Raw genomic sequence first — 17,251 nt, 5'->3', positions numbered from 1 at the left:
AAGTACTATAAGTACTATAAGTACTATAAGTACTATAAGTACTATAAATACTATAAATACTATAAATACTATAAATACTACAATGAGATGTTTTTATGTAATTGTGTGGTTTGTAATGTTGAGGAGTAACAGTGACTTGCAGGGATACTCTCCCAAACAAGCTGTAAGTCAGTATCGTCTTCGCTTGGAATAACCGAAGGTTTAAACTCCAAGTTTCAACGACTTATGAATCTACACATGGGTAGATATCGAAATATGAAGAAAGTGTACTGTAGGAGTTTCTGGATAGTTTTGTGTTTGATAGGACTGTATTTGTAGTGCTACGGTACACCAACTATGGGTTCAGTTACATTTGTAACCAGCTGAATGTAACGGCAGTCGTCTCTTGTCTGTAATATGAGGTGTGTAGGTGATTTGCAATATAAATGAATTATTTGATGACACTTTTTGCACTTTGACAGTTTTCATGAATAAAATATTTCACTGTTTTCTTCTTTATTTGAGCTTGGGGTTTTCTTCTTAAAGTTCGGCCAATGAAAGGGTTCTTGAGAATTAGTTCGAGCGCCAGTAAAAAGCGCCAGAAAGTGTCTGTACAAATCTTTATATTTGTGTAATAGCCAGGGTTTCAATGGCGACACCATTACATCCGGATTTATGGCTTCATTTTTGGTCGAAAAACTATTGCAGCAAATTTTTAATAATTCTTTAGCTCCGACTGTTGTATTATGGTTTGTATTATAACTTGGTAAAGAATCAAAAATAAGAGTTTAGTAAATGGAATTTGGGACAGCTCCGACTGTTGTGGCGGTCGAGCTGGGAGTGACCGTGGTACGACAACAAAACAAGAAAGTGTAGGAAGATGGAACAATTCAAATTTAAAATTTAAATACATGTAAAATAAAAAATGATAGGATACAAGCGGAGAGAGGCGACAAAGAGGTGAGATGACGGTGTAAGGAGATCACACCGTCACACGCTGATGCCGTCGATACGACATCCGACAGGCTTACTGCTGAGTCCAACGATCAGCTCGTTTACGTACAGGTTGAAGAGCTTCGGCTAGGTCAAACCCCCTGCCTCACCCCACACTCCAACCTGTACGCACCCGAGAAAGCCCCTCCCGATCTTACATTATTTTGCTGGGTCGTGTACCAGCACTTTAGAGATCAAGAAAACAGGCGCACACCGGCGTGCGTCTCTCCGTGTAGTATTGAACAGTTTGCTTAAGACATAATATGGCGCTTTCTGTGGAAAGCCCTGGCCTAAAGCCGAAATGAGCCTCGTGCAGGTCCAAATATTTGTCCAGCTCTTTGTCCAGCAGACTGTCCAACACCTTAGCAACAACTGTGGCCAGCGATACGGACGGTAATTTTCATGACTGGCAATATCCCCGTTTTATTTTTAACTACTGGCACCACTATAATTTTAAGCATTTCAGGCGGCAAATGAGAATGCCTAATACACACAGAGAAGAACACAGCCAACACTCTGGGAAGATACACTCCCACACATTTCAGGTCCTCGATGCTGAGAGCGTCGTGACCTGGAGATTTTCCTTCGTCATTTTCCTTATTACCTCATCCACCTGCTTGTCCAAAAAATGCAAAACCTCCCGCCTATTCCCGGTCCCAGCATCAAGCGGCCTGTGTGGCATAGCTAGCGGGGAAGAAACTTGAAATTTGCCCATAAACATGTTAGCTATGTCTCCCTCAGTGTTGCAGCCTCACACAGTTGTAGGCAAATTCGGCTTAACGTTCAGTTTATTGGTCAATTTCCAAAACTGGACGAAATTCTTGGAGGCTCTATGCATTGCTATCATATCCATTCTGATCTGTTCCTTACTTTTCTGACACCACTTTAACCTGCCTCAGAAGATTCTTTGACTTTCACGCATTTCATGCCAAACTATACCGGTTTTGGGTTTGTTGTACTGAACCCAGATCTGATATTCAAGTCGAGCCTGCTCATGCGCACTCCGTACATGTTTATTCCACCCAACAACCACACGCCGTTTACCTACGTTATCCGCTTCACCAGTCACAGCTGAAGCTTCAGACAATATAGATACGATGCTTTTATACAGCTCATCCAGCACCTGCTTATGAGAGCGTTCAGCACATCTACCTTCACCACAATTTCTTAGAATTCTCGATTCGAAATCTCTTTCAAATACTTATTACATAGTTCGTGATATCTATCTATCTGATCATTCGATTATTGACCCCAAAGCAACCTGTTACGCACTGCGCTTGTCATTTCTAACTGAAGTGGTATTATGTTTAAATAACATTACACACTATGAGGACCTATGATCAGACCAACAGACATCACAAGCCACGCTTACACCGCAAACTGTACGCCACGCAGGCTGTGTCACCAGGCAGTGATCCAGCCATCGCAAACCACCATTCTGCTTACTTTCAAAAGTTTGTGTGTCAGAATCTATATTTAACACTGTGGTGTCTGTACACACCCATGATTGCTCTATAATTGTAAAGATCATTCCAAAACATGGCGCCTGGATGAGCATTATAATAGCCTAACATGTAAATAGCCTCTATATTATTATTTTCCGCTATCGCCCCTAATTCGCTCAAACAATTTGTGAACATGGGAAGGTTACTAAGTTTTTTTTGTAGGCATGTAAGCACTGCATGTAATAATGTATTTATCATTAAACATAGTTGCCCTAATAGCCGTCAAGCGGTCACTGGTACACTTTATTACGGAAATCGATTTAAAAATTCCTTTTTTCCAGAGGATAGCCACACCTTCGTATGGCCGCCCAATTAGCGGGCCCGATCGACCGCTGACTTACCCTTATTATTATTATTATTATTATTATTATCTCATCTTACTTACCATCACTTTTAAATGTGATGTGTCTCTTTTTGTTTTTTTTTATATAAGTTCACATAACAAAATTTGGTATACTTGGCTACGCACTAGCGTTAGTTCATTGAATGCAAACTTCTTTCAACCCTAATAACTTAATTTCATCTACTATAAAATTGATGTTCATGATTAAAATGATGACCTGGTACATCAATATTTATTTATTGAATGTCATGGTGTTTTACTATCATCATAATTTTAGTTATCTACTGTATAATATTATATAATACAGTAGGTTGGCAGAGCGACGGCTACGGCACCACATGGTCGCAGGTTCAAGTCCTGTCGGATCTAAAGAGTTTTGCTTTGTATTCGATCAACCTAGTGGACCTAATTCACAAAGAAACACCTACATGAATATCAAATTTTTCTTTTTAAAACAACACATTAGTTTGTTATTATTATCATAAATACAAATAACGACCAACACAAACAAAATTCTTTCGATTTGACTGGAATCGAACTGATGTTGCCATGTCGAGGCCACCGCTCTTAACCAACTGAGTTAGTAGCAGTAGAGCTCCTTGTGAAAGAGTTCGTCTAAGGTAGTACTTCCACCTTACCTATTTCTGCCTCCAAGCAGTAATGTGAGCATTACTGCCTTCCGATTTCGAAGGGTAAGGGTGTTGGTGAAATTACAGGCACATGGGACTTGTCAACTTACTCGTATGTCTCAGGGTAACGGACGTAATGGCAGAGCCCATAAGATCTTTGCGATTTAAAGCTCTGAATTTGACTGCAACTGTTATGGATAGGCGTATTCCCCCACCTAGTATTATAAAAATAACTGTGTAACATTTCCACATCAATGTTTACATCAGTGTTTTCATTTTTGAAGTCTAAGTAACGTATCAGACTTTAATAAAGTGTAGAAGCATGGCCCAGGGCCTCAAAGACTACGTCTCCTGTTCATTACCGATCAATGTTTGCCCTAAGATGAAAAGCACAATCAAAGCCAATAAGCGTATTCTATAAGGCCAATGGCTATCGCAAATTGTTACCAATCAATTATTGACTTTGTTTCCCAGAACATTTTGTAATCAGAAATGGGGGAGTACGTTGGCAACAATGGCAACATTCTATTTTTATAGGGATGGCAATTTTTAATCGATTGGAAACTTATGAAATTTGTGCTGATGGTTAAAATTAATTGGAGGTTAATACCTAAACTACACTTGAAGCAATTGCACGTGTAATTAATTATGTATGTTATTAACAAACAACGTAGACTATAGTAGAACATACACCTAGAGATATTTATATTAATTTGTACTACCCTTATAAAGGCATTGGTTTCTAAAAATTATAAATGACGGTAGCATGTACTGTGTACGAGACGTAAATCACCAAAAAAAAACAGTATAAAAGTGCTGAGAATAGTCAGGCAAATATGAAAAGACTAATGTGAGTAAAGTACATAGTCTCTGCCTACTCCAGTGGCCCATCGATGTGAAGGTTCTTATGTATGTATGTAAATATGTATTTACATACAGTATAACAGAGAATCAAATCAAATTTTAATACTAATTGTCAATACCCCTATTACTTTTGTCTATGACAAAGTGTGAATGGAATTAATTGGAGAAAACACCAGTGTCTTCTAACCACAGGAAACAGACCAGCTAAGCATGAACTCAGTAAATTTTTGCCATCTTGCAAACGCTTCGCTCATATCCCGCTGCACTGACGCAATATACTTTACATCTTGCAATTTTACAGGAGATGAATTTAAAGTGGTTTTTAATTTTTTTTTTCAAACATGGCGTGTCAACAGAAAGTTCTGTGCGCATACATAATAACTCTGTTGATTTTTGTCCAAACGTAACACTTATTACATATCTTTTGACATACTTAACTGTATTTTCGCAAAAAGTGCAATGACGTCAGTGTAGAACCAAACAAGCGACTTATATCCACTTTCACTAGACTTAAATACATCTTAAACCAATGCTTAAATTGATAAGACACTTTGAACACAATGTATTAATGTATATGTATTAATGTGTAATTAGTAGCAGTAGAGCTCCTTGTAAAAGAGTTCGTCGAGGGGAGTACTGCCACCTTACCTATTTCTGCCGTCAAGCAGTAATGTCAGCATTACTGTGTGCCGGTTTTAAAGGGTAAGGGTGCTGGTGAAATTACAGGCATATGGAACTTGTCAACTAATGTCTCGGGGTGACGAGCGCAGTGGCAGTGCCCCTCAGATCTTTACGATTTAAAGCTCTGAGTGGCTTACTATCAGGCGCACGACTTATTCGTCCCGTCACTTGATATTATAAAAAAAAATTAAAGTGTCTTTTGCATAGGTTTAAAACGTAGGCATTGGTTTAAAACGTACTTAAGTTTAGTGCTAGTAGACATTAATATCAATGTAAGAGGTCTTAGTGACCGATATCACTTTGAGCCATTCCTATGCACTCTGATGAACTATGACGGATAAACGTTCATAATGACTACCTATAACAGTCACTGGTTCCTAATTTTAGTACTAGAACTATTAACTCTAGTTTAGACTATGTTATTTGTATGTTCCGACATAATTAATTGCACTGTAAACGTAATGACGCATGTTCTCCAATACGACTCTACCGGTTAGGTAAAATTCGACAATTAAAAGATACAAAATCACCGTTGCAAAAACCGCCCCTAGTTTTGATAATATATCTGAACATATCTGGACGAAAGAAATTCGAATAGGAAAGTATGCTACGTCAAGTGAAGGAACGCCGTAATGTCTTCAGTCTCTGTTGTGTGGACAACGTCTCCTTTTTTTTATTTATTTATTTAATCATTCATTGAACAGAAAAAACAAAAACATATTTAATTGTAACAAGAAAAACACAAATAAAAGGTACTACTCATTTGTAACAGAAATTTCTTCCTGCAGACCTAAATACAGGAGACAATAATTATAATAACGGGGTAACGTGCGCAACAACACAAAAATTATCTAAAAAAAACAATATTAAAAGATACTTAGATGAATACATATTTCGCACGTATAGTACTGTAGTTTAGGCTCTACCCTATAGTACCTATGAAATGAATGGAACAGTCAATAAATAGTGCTCCTTAACTCTCATATCGAAAATTACTCTCATCAATCTCATCAAAGTAATGGTAAGTGTGTTCTAATTGTTTTTCATTTCCTTTGCATTTAAGTTCTTAATTTAACTCTATGTCATTCATGGTAAGACTGCCCAAAGCCTGAGGTGTACAGTTCACCGTGCTGTTGGCTGAACACCGTTGTCCGCAAAAAATCAATGCCATATTAAAAAAGTTCCCGACATAAAGTGGCAAATGCCTATACAGTAAAGTCTTGTCAAACTGTAGATAGTAAAAACGTGGACAGTTTGTTCCCCTACTTAACGTTAACTTGTCAGAATTTCCATAAAGTCGCCGACACGGTTCGCTATTACCAACTTTTGACTGTTCTTTGAAAGTACTAAAATCGGAAATGACTATAAATGGAGGACTATTTATTATGTTAGGAGGAGGAGCATTTTGTGCATACGAAATTATAAAAGACTCGCCTTTGCATTTAATTAACAGTAAGGTGGTGGTGTTACAAGCACCACTGTTCGGCATCTTTTTGTCATTCATTTATTTCTAATAAAATTTAAGACAAAACGTTCTATCATAGTACACGTTTGTTATTGGTAAGTCAGTTAGTGGGTGTTCATTATTGGTGAGTGTCGATTACTGGTTAGTTAATTAATGGATTTTTGTGTTCATTACTGGAGATTTAGAGAAATTGTAGTTTAGGTTTTTAGAGTAATAATTGTAATAGCTTTCTATAAAACTTACTATAGCATAATCGTTCTTGAGGATTATATTTGTCAAGTAAACTAATCACTATTGATATACGTTTAAAAACAAAAGTTCTTTCAACGTTAAAGACACACTTCTCTTAAAATGTCAATCATTGGTACCATAACCCTACCGCTTTTTACTTGAATACTGTAAAGCCAAAAAAGGGTAACAAGTTATCTTAATATGTCCAAAAGACCTTAAGTTCTTTACGTATTATTGTCTGTGTTTGCTTTAGCAAATAATAAAAATAAGACGTCTTAAGAAAGTAAATAAAATTTTTGGTATATAATCTCTCTATATGGTTTATGATAAGCAAGAAAATGTTATTTACATATATTTTTTAACTCACACACTCATATCCCCGTATTAGGGAAGTCCTGTGTCGCAGGTACCATGGACCACACATAGACAACCACAAGTTACACCCAAACTCACGAGAAAAATAAATGTAGGCCATACAAATATTTTTCCTGCCTCGGAATCGAACCCACAACCCCTGCGTGGCAGACTAGCGTGGTAACCGATAGAACACGGAGGCAATTAAAACAGTGTGGTTTAATTGATAAATATGTACAATAATTATCAATTAAATTACAGGTTACCAGCAAATAAAGCCAACACTCAAATGGTTCATTTCAAATAAGTATCGTAAGAAACAATAAGCTAATCGAGACTCTTCAAAAGGATCAACTTTTTTCATATTGCCGCCGCCCCCGTCTAACGACAAATATTCCTTCAAAACACTTGAGCTGTCATAAAGAGATATAAACTCATCATCTTTCAAGAGATCGGGGTCACAGTTTTATGGTTTAAACTCTTATTTGAAGAATTTCAATTGCGTTTGAAGAGATAAGGTAAAATAAATAGATTTTTTATGGCAAAAGTTCCGAGTCGTCCTTTAAATTCTTGTAGGATATTTTTTTGACTGTCGTGAAGGTTATTGAAACGTGAATAGTAAATAAAGTGAAGTCAATTTCGGGAACAATCTATTAACATCTTGTAGATGAGTTCTTTCCTTAACTTTACAAATTGTGAATACACAAAATTTTAAAAGCCTAAAATTTTACCACTAACTTCTTCTTTGTCAGTCTACACTATAGTTTCCCAAAGTGGTCCCTACCACCCGCCAGTGAGCGCTGAAGAGTTCTAGGGGGGTGGTAGGGGCCTCGGAAGCAATTGGGGTGCGTTGATGCTGTCCAGGGGGTGCTACCGCATTTGAAAAAAGCCTGAATCTTTTATCTAAACTACACTGCATATTTTATTTTTTCCCTTGTGATTTTTTGTGTTAAGTTAATATAAAAAATACGTGTTTTCAATTATTTTATGTGATAGGCTTGCCTAAGTGGGCGCTGAGCCAAAAAATATTGGGAACCTGTGGTCTGGACTATAAGACTTTAGTAAATTAAGTAGCAATTTATATTTGCACAAGTATAATGTTTTATTACTTACTAAGTAGGAACCTATGAGGTATGTAACTGTTTGCGTACACTAATTAACTACGTAAACAATGTAAAATGTATCTCTTATTATTGATCAATAAGGCAAGTAAGCTGGGTCGAGTACGTCAAACCAATTAACCTGTTTCTTAACAAAACGATAGCCGTTGTAAACAAATTGTTATTATTAGATTTCTGTTTATTACGTATTTACGATAGCAAATTTGACGTAAATATTAAAATATATAGCAAGATAACTGTTAGATATGGGTACCTATTATATTTTTCAACTATCAGATTCCAGTTAACATTTCTTTATTTGTTTTATAATGATTGTACAAATGACTTACATTGTGCAAAAACAAAATCATATTGTTATGTTTATAAACAAGCTACTTCATAAACAAATGTTTTTTTTATACCATTATGGATAATTATTGTCAATTAAAAGACAGTTTCGTTCAATTTGAAAACAGATTTTTAAATTTTATCAGCATTTACAGTTCTACGCGTTGCGTAGGACGTTGAAAACAAGTAATATTTTTTACTGAAATTCGATAAGCTCCTGCCTTGTTTCGAGAAAGATCTTCAGTATCATAAGAAGAATCATCCTTAGCGATTTCAATCGATGTAATTTTTCCTATAATACAAAACACTTACATTATTTTCGGAACATACTAGAAATTATTATTATTATTCTTCATCATATTCAAGAATTGTTGTTATCAACAAAGCGATAAAATAAGAGGGCAAGAAGTTGGCCAAGGCAGTAAACATTAAAACGATTTGACGAAAGCTGTCATGCGTTACAAGATAACGACTTCACTGACGTTATTACGTGGCATGAGTAAAGACACTGCTAAAAGGAAGAAGGACAAGGGTCAAGACACTGTAGCACGTCTTTTTAGTAGAAGTAGAGCTCTTTCTCAAAAAGTTCGTCAAGGGAAGTACCTAATTCTGGCACCAAGCGATAATGTGAGCATTACTGTATTCAGGTTTTAAAAAGTCAGGGTGCTAATGAAATTACAGGCACATGGAACTTGTCAACTTAAGTCTCGGTAGTAAGTGACGGGCGCAGTGGCAGTGCCCTTTGCGATTTAAAGCTCTGAGTGGCATTACAACTGCTATGGACAGGCGTGTCGCTTACCCCCAGGCGCACCACTTGTTCATCCCGTCACTAGTTATCATAAAAAACATTCATCGACAACGATCGACAATTATCTATTATTTATTATTTATTTAGTTATCCTCATAACGATGCCGTACATTGACTCCCCTCTAATGAACTTTACGTATGATGCTGACCGATCAGTATCTAATGGCTAACTATAACTGATTCGTCAGTTCACTCAAGAACCCTTCTATCATATCGGACGTCAATTTACATAATGCTGTATGCAAAAAAGGTACAAAAGATATATGTGAAGCATTACCAATTTCGTCAGCAGTAGTTTCACACTTCCCATGCGGAATTAGTCCTGACTCGGAAAGATAAGGTACTGGTTTTAACGAAACCTTATAGTCGAGTCGGGACTGACTCCTAACGAATATATGTATAGTAGAATAATAATCTTAGTACAGAGTACTAAAAAAACCGACCTCATAAGTCATTCATCCTCTAGTTGGATTTTCTTCAAATTTAAATTAGACCACTCCTAAGGTACGCTCTTTCCAACCAATAAAGAATCATCAAAATCGGTTCACAAATCTTATCGCGTAACATACGCACAAAAAAAACATACAGTCGAAATGAGAAGCTCCTCAAAAAGATATTCCAAAGGGCGCTTTATCTCACTGCCTCCGTGGCCGAACGGTTACCATGCCGGACTGTCACGCAGAGGTCCCAGGTTCGATTCCCGGGCCGAGAGAAATAGTTGTATGGCCTACAATTATTTCTCTCGTGAGTTTGGGTGTAATTTGTGGTTGTCTATGTGTGTGTCCACGGCACCCGCGACACAGGGTTTCCCTAGTGCGGGGCTATGTTGAGTGTGTGCGTTATTATTATTTATTATTATCTCAATTAAAATGCCAACAAAGCCATCCGCTGTAGAACAAGCAAAGTGATATAAAATTAAATACTAATGAACAATTTATTTAATTAAGCGTACATATTGATATTAGGTAAACATATTATGCCTAACTTATATGCTTAAACGGAAAAATCATTTTATTCACTTATTAGCTTTTGCTATTCGTCTTCGTTTAATACAAAGAAATGTGTCATTGTTTAATTTTTCATGATTTATTAATAATGAACATTAAGGAAAGGCAGGCAATCACAGGGATAGGAAACAAGATACTTGTTGGCTGGCACCGCATTTGCGATAGTAACGATGCTGTCTTTCCTTAGTATCACAACGATAATCTTTTTCCTTCAGCTTAATCGAGTGACCGTTTGACAGGTTGCATGTTCTTAAAATTCATATGTTACCATTATCAAATCAATTAAACCAAATTTGTGTATGTATTGCCACGCTGAAAATTTATAGTTTATAGGTAAAGAAGTTATAGTAGCAACAGAGCTCCTTGTGAAAGAATTCGTCCAGAAATTCGGGCAGAAATAGGTAAGGTTAAGTTAAGGTAGGTAAAGTGAAAGTACTGCCACCTTACCTTACATCTTCTTCCACGATTAAATAAGTGCTATGACAGATATGTACGGACGTGGTAGCCACAGAGTGACAAGATAAATGATAATTTAAACATTATGTTAATATACATAAATGAGGAAGTAGGGACTAAAATTACCACTAGTTGGTGTGTTAGATCATTTTGCGGTATGTATGTGAAAAATTATTAAGAAAGAAGACAGAGCTTTTACGAAGCAGATGATAACATTCTTATTACATGGAAAAATATATTAACCTTTTTTTGATCACCATTAGTTAAGATAAAACAAAAAAGAGAGCAAATATCAATGCCCTTATTTAACCCACTCTCATTTTCCAATGACATTTTCTTATGCGGTTGTTTTTGACGTCAAGTTTAATTCTCTCGATAACCCCTAGACGTGCGTGTACGCAGATCGCGGTTTCTTATCGTAACAACACTTGATTCATTAGGAAACAAACACAATACGTAACATCCGGTGACTTGATAGTCTTATTGAATGATCTTGATGAAGGAAAAAGTTGGAACAAATTTACTTTTTTATGTTATATTTGGAACTAAGTTTGGCAGAATTCAGTGCTAGTCAGTGCTCTAGGGCAAACAAAATACGCCGCGATATGCGTAAGAGTGACATAGAAGCGCGACATATTGCTATTATCTACACGAGAATAGCATTATCTCGTGCTTTAAGTCGCTCTCGCGCCGTTTTGCTGGCCCTATTGGAAAGCACAGAGCAGAAAAACGACTATTAGGCTGCCTTTCCACCAGAGACGTGTGAGGTAGCGAGGCGGTACGAACATGTATAGCGGCGCTGTGAAACGGTGTGATGTTTTCCACTAAAGCTGTGCGAGGCTGCGTTATGAAATCTTTTCAACTATGTGCGGGCGGGGTACGATGTGGTGGAGTGAACTGTGGCGATATGATCCCTCGCACACATTTCTTGTTATTTTGTACAAATACTTAGCTCCGCTAACCCTTTTCCATCGGAGCTGCGCTAAGCGAGACTAGGAAAGTGAAGTAATCCTATTGGTGGATTTTTTCCTCGCACACTGCTTCGCTACGTCGCACATCTCTGGTGGAAAGGCAGCCTTAAAAGGAATAACTAAGTATTGACAAGGATTGTTACTGATGCAGATTTTCTACACATCAACAGATGCTGATGTGGATACCGATTTCTTTACCTTGACATCAGCGGATATTGATGCCGACGTTCATTTTTTGAATTTTAAAAAAACACGAACTATGTTCATCCTTACTAAATCTATCTATTTACATAAAAAAGCTTTCTATTTTCTTTAGTATTGTAATATAATATTATTTCAATGATTTTGTGACATTTATTAATAAAAGAATCAAACAATCGACCTGTCTAACTTAATCGTTGTTGAATTTTATCAAAATTATATTTTAAAAACAACAGCTGTCCTGCCTTTTCGGCTTTCAGTCAGTTTCTGAAAGATTTGTAAATTCTAAAATAATTATAATAAATTCTAAAGTAATTTTTTAAAATATTTATCATGTGACGGGACGGACAATTCGTGCGCCTGATGGTATGCTCCACACCTGTCCATAGCAGTTGCAGTGCCACTCAGAGCTTTAAATTGCAAAGATCTGTGGGGCACTGCCACAGCGCCCGTCGCCCTGAGACGTACGTTGACAAGTCCTATGTGCCTGTAATTTCACCACCACCCTTACCCTTCAAACCGGAACGCAGTAATGTTCCCATTACTGCTTGGCGACAGAAACGGGTAAAGTGGCAGTACTTCCCTGAACAAACTCTTTCACAATTAGCTCTACGGCTACTGGTCATGTTACGACTCGAACATTTGCAATGAATATCAGCATCCAGATATTTTGATTTAAGCAGATTATCCGCAGATGCGGATGCTGATATTTGCAACAACACTGGAATCGACCTCTGACCGTTACGGTTAGTTATATGACAACATGTGTTTTAACCTAATGGTCTAGTTGTTCTTAATTAATTTATCAAAAAGAATAACAATTATTCATGTCTTTCCTTGATACGTAAATATATCATTATATTACTTTTAACTAACAATTGTTTTTTGACAATAACGAAACCTGTTGGAATTTCTATTGTAGTAGCAGTAGAGCTCCTTCTGAAAGAGTTCGTCCAGGGTTAAGTACTGCCACATCACCTATTTCTACTGCCAAGCAATAATGTCAGCTTTACTGTACTCCGGTTTTGAAGGGTAAGAACGGTGCTGGTGAAATTACAGGCGCTTATCAACTTATGTCACTTAGTATAATGATAATCTCAGTACAGACCACTAAAAAAACCGACCTCAAAAGTCATTCATCCCCTAGTTTGCCACCCTTAGAGGTGAAATATTTTCTTCAAATTTAAATTGAACCACTCCTAAGGTACGCTCTTTCCAACAAATAAAGAATTACAAGAACTAGTCAGCTTTCATACGCCATCCAAAAAGACAGTACCCCATATTTCGTGACGTGAATAAATCTAATTGAGTTAATAAAGGAGGAATTTCTTAATTAGTATATGCTGGTTCGAGCTATGGGCTGTACTGTACCGAAACGGGTTAATTACCACCGATAACTCTTTAATTAACCTGCCTAATAACAGAGTATTTGCATTCGAGCCGAAGTAAGACCAATTAGGGATCGGAGGATCGATAGAAAATATTGTTTGCTGTATTAATTACTTCATTTACAATACTTAATTGAAAACGACAAACTGGATGGGTTTGGAAAAATAATGTTTACAGTTGTTCAATTATACACCACTCCTAAAAGTACAGATATAAAATTAATACTGTACCTACTTTATACTCTCAGTTTTACGGAATATTATACATGTAGGCATCTGCTTCTTTATAGCTATTTTAAAAAATAAATCATTTTCTGACAAAAAAAATCCGAAAGCAGCATCATGTCAATATATAATTCTTGATTAAAGATGCTTTTCCACCGGCGAGGCGAGACGAGGATTGAAATTTGTATGGCAAAATTCTCTTCTAGCGCTTCCTTACTTCGCTTAGATTGACGAGGATGGGCGAGGCGAGATTTGAAATATTTGTTGATGCAGTATTGAACCGTATTGCTGCCCACATAGAGTATTATATTCTGCAACGGCAAGACGATTTCTCTCGCGCGCGCGTGTGCCCGCACGATTTCGCGCGAGCTCGCGATGGCTATTAATATCAATCGTGAGATTATGGGGTACGTACTATTTTGCTACTTAAAAAAAGATGGCTTCATCTGATTCTTCGTCTGTTAACATATTTAATAACAATAATTTACGAGGCATGTTCATTCAACCACATGTTTATCGCTAAACGAACTGAACAGCACTGAATTGTCGCTTTAATGGAAATTTTTGGTGGAAATTAAAGATATAATTTCAATGACCATTGAAACCAGCCATTGTATCATTGACAAAAATTGTTAATCATAAGCCTTTCTGAGTAGCCAAGTGTAATGCGTTCAAATTGTAATATCTAAAATATACAGTTCGTTTATTTTAGTGCGTTGTCATGTGTAACAATGATGCAGTCATCGGGTTATCTGAACGCACCCCGTCACCGGATGTCCTAATAAGTCCTTGATAACAACGTTTTCTAATTATTGTCAATATTAAATCAATAAACATTCATTTAAATATGTTGTTTTCTGTTTCTGTGACTCATACATTGTAAAATTGATCGGTCTGTTGGTCGGTATCATTAAATTAATCATAATTTAAATTTAAAAGATTTCAGACTAAAAACGACGTACGACGAAATTTGTATTTTCAATAATGCTAATTTAGGACTAATGCCTCTCTCGTTCCAATTCAGTGTTAGACAAGTAAAATCCAGCGCGTAGATACATTTTACACATCATTATAATTATTATTTGATCGAAGTTACTATTTACATGATTATGTCGTTTATTTATGTTTTGCAAATAAAATAACATACATCCTAAGAGTCGAAAAATATTGCCTTCACTTTAATGAACCCCAAAATAAAACATATAGCCTAGTGCTATATAGGAAAGCAGGAATCGGTATTAATTTCTTTTAAATTATTAGAGTACCGGTCGTTGACACCTCCTTTCTTTCTTTTTAAATAAAACTGCATTTAATCGGAAATAGCTGCTTGTAATAACTAAGTGAGATATAGTACGACTGCTTCTTACTAACTAATTACGACTAACGAAGAACGAAAATTTAATTTAATTAATAGATTATTAGTCACTATGCCAATTAAGTTTATTTGGTACTTCTACTATGTATTGGTATATACTACTATAGACAACTAGACAGACATAAGAGTTCATAGTCATTTGCATATATTTCGTTTAACTGATATTCAATTAATAACATCTAATTATTTACAAAAAATCTAATAAATTAGCAACGTCGTCGGACCAAGTACCACATAATATCAAGCAACTAAATAATAATTATTATAATATGTGCCTTCATTAGATATGAACGCTTTTGCTTTTAATGAAGGCAAATGAAGAAGAACAAGCGACATGACGGCGGCATGGCGGGGGCTCCTAATTAAATAAGTAACAAGAAACGTTCCCGTTCAAAAACATAAGCTGACGACAATCTAATTACTTGTGACCTTCGATAGGATTGACGCAGATGTCATTTAACTCCTTTACAATTAAACATTGATTATATGCGGTTAAAAAATGTTATTTTTTCTGTACAAACCAAAGTACAGCTGAAAAGATCAAATTATATTGGCGATATAAACGGTCCGCGCCCAAATATGTGCTTTAACATTAACATATCGCACTATTAATGGAATAATGTATTGACCCAAAAAGTGTATTTTTTCACTACTTCCCGTGAAAAATTATTAAAATTTATGTATAAAATTAAGTTTATTACAGACATCTAAACAATTTCATGCTTTCCAAGTATATTTAAAAATAAAAGGGAAAATATAATTACTCATTTATGAGGAAGGACTATTTTGTCCAGAACTAGCTCACATAAATTTTGTCTTATTTTGACTTAAGGAAATATCTACTAATAGCTTCTTACAATATTCTTTCGACGGTTTTATTGACGTATAGAAAATCAAATTTTCAGCTATGGTATAATCTTGAAATTCACGTATTTTGAGTTACAACACTGTTGTAGTAGTGGGACAGCTCCTTGTGAAAGAGTTGGTCCAGGGAAGTGTCACCGCACCTATTTCTGCTGCCAAGCAGTAATGTGAGCATTACTGCGTTCCAGTTTTGAAGGGTAAGGGGTGCTGGTGAAATTACAGGCACATGGGATTTGATTGTCTACTTGTATTTCAGGGTGACAGGAGCAGTGGCAGTGCCTTTCAGGTCTTTGCGATTTAAAGCTCTGAGTGGCACTGCAACTGTTATGAACAGGCTTGTAGCTTACCACCAGGCACACTACTTGTTCGTCCCGTCACTTGACATTATAAGAAAAAAAAAACGTGTCACATGACACTTTCACATAGTTTAAGATTAGTTGAAAGATTAATAAATTTGACACATTCCACTTTCCAATTTGAACACACTTGCCATTATAAAATCGATCCTAATGCAAAGATACCCAGTTATTCACCTTATTTGATAAATCAATTTTCTCACTTGACAGCCCTACGAGTTGGTACCCCTACAATATTTACCACTAGTAGTGTTTAACAGTAGGCGCGAAAACCTATTACGCACGGGTAGTATACTTTGTTTCAATCCATTTTAAACAAAAAGTAAACAAACAAGCCACTGACCCGACTATAGACGGCTTAGTGATGGCCAATTGTAATGCCAACTACAAATCGATTAATTAATTGAATGAATCGATTTGTTCAATTGAGTCATACTAGCGATTTTCCTTACATAAACTTTATAAGCATATTTAAAATTTCAATTTAAATTCTACTTCAAATCCTTACACTTAGATACTCGTTCGATTGCGTTTGAAACATTCGATTTAATAATCGATTACTAAACTTTAATTGATTGAACCGAATGTTTTTTTTCGAACGGCACTATGCAACTATACACAAGTCATAGAAGTATAGACGAAAAAATGACCTCACTTTTGGACTACCATTTTTCAATTACGATTTTACTATGCTATTCAAATAAACATTGTTGGAAAAGTGATGAGATATCAAGTCGAAATCTTCAAAATATACGTGGAAGTGTTACTTATTCGATTTATTTGACTGGTTGCTTTAGAATTTTAACCAAACAGTTTCGTTTACCTTTTGTTCAAAATGGATTGGAACAGACTTTAGTGCGTTTGCTTTAAGACATTCGTAGCTAGAGATTATAAAAGCATTACCACTTGGACATTACAATTATAACATATGTGTTTTCAGATTCCATAGTGGGAAAACCCTGACAGCGTAAACGTTCGCATAGATCTGAAGCTAGTTTGGAAAAACACTGGATGCAGTTCTACCAATTAACTATTGTTATGATACCACGAGCTGCATTACACTGACTGATAACTTTAAAATTTAACTAGCTATTGCCCGTCACTTCAT

The 17,251-nt window shown here is 36.1% G+C and overlaps 1 protein-coding gene across 1 annotated transcript in view; it reads right to left on the bottom strand.

Annotated features, from left to right (window-relative positions):
- Nucleotides 1-17,251, bottom strand: part of LOC113235064 (LIM domain only protein 3) — a 78,904-nt gene that overhangs the window by 58,448 nt on the left and 3,205 nt on the right. The gene's annotated exons all lie outside the window — the stretch shown is intronic.

The sequence above is a fragment of the Hyposmocoma kahamanoa genome, unplaced genomic scaffold (assembly GCF_003589595.1).
Source record: "Hyposmocoma kahamanoa isolate Upper Pololo Valley unplaced genomic scaffold, ASM358959v1 87, whole genome shotgun sequence".
Lineage (NCBI taxonomy): Eukaryota > Metazoa > Arthropoda > Insecta > Lepidoptera > Cosmopterigidae > Hyposmocoma > Hyposmocoma kahamanoa.
The sequence above is the reverse complement of the archived record's forward strand: the minus strand, read 5'-3'. Positions and strand labels throughout refer to the sequence as shown.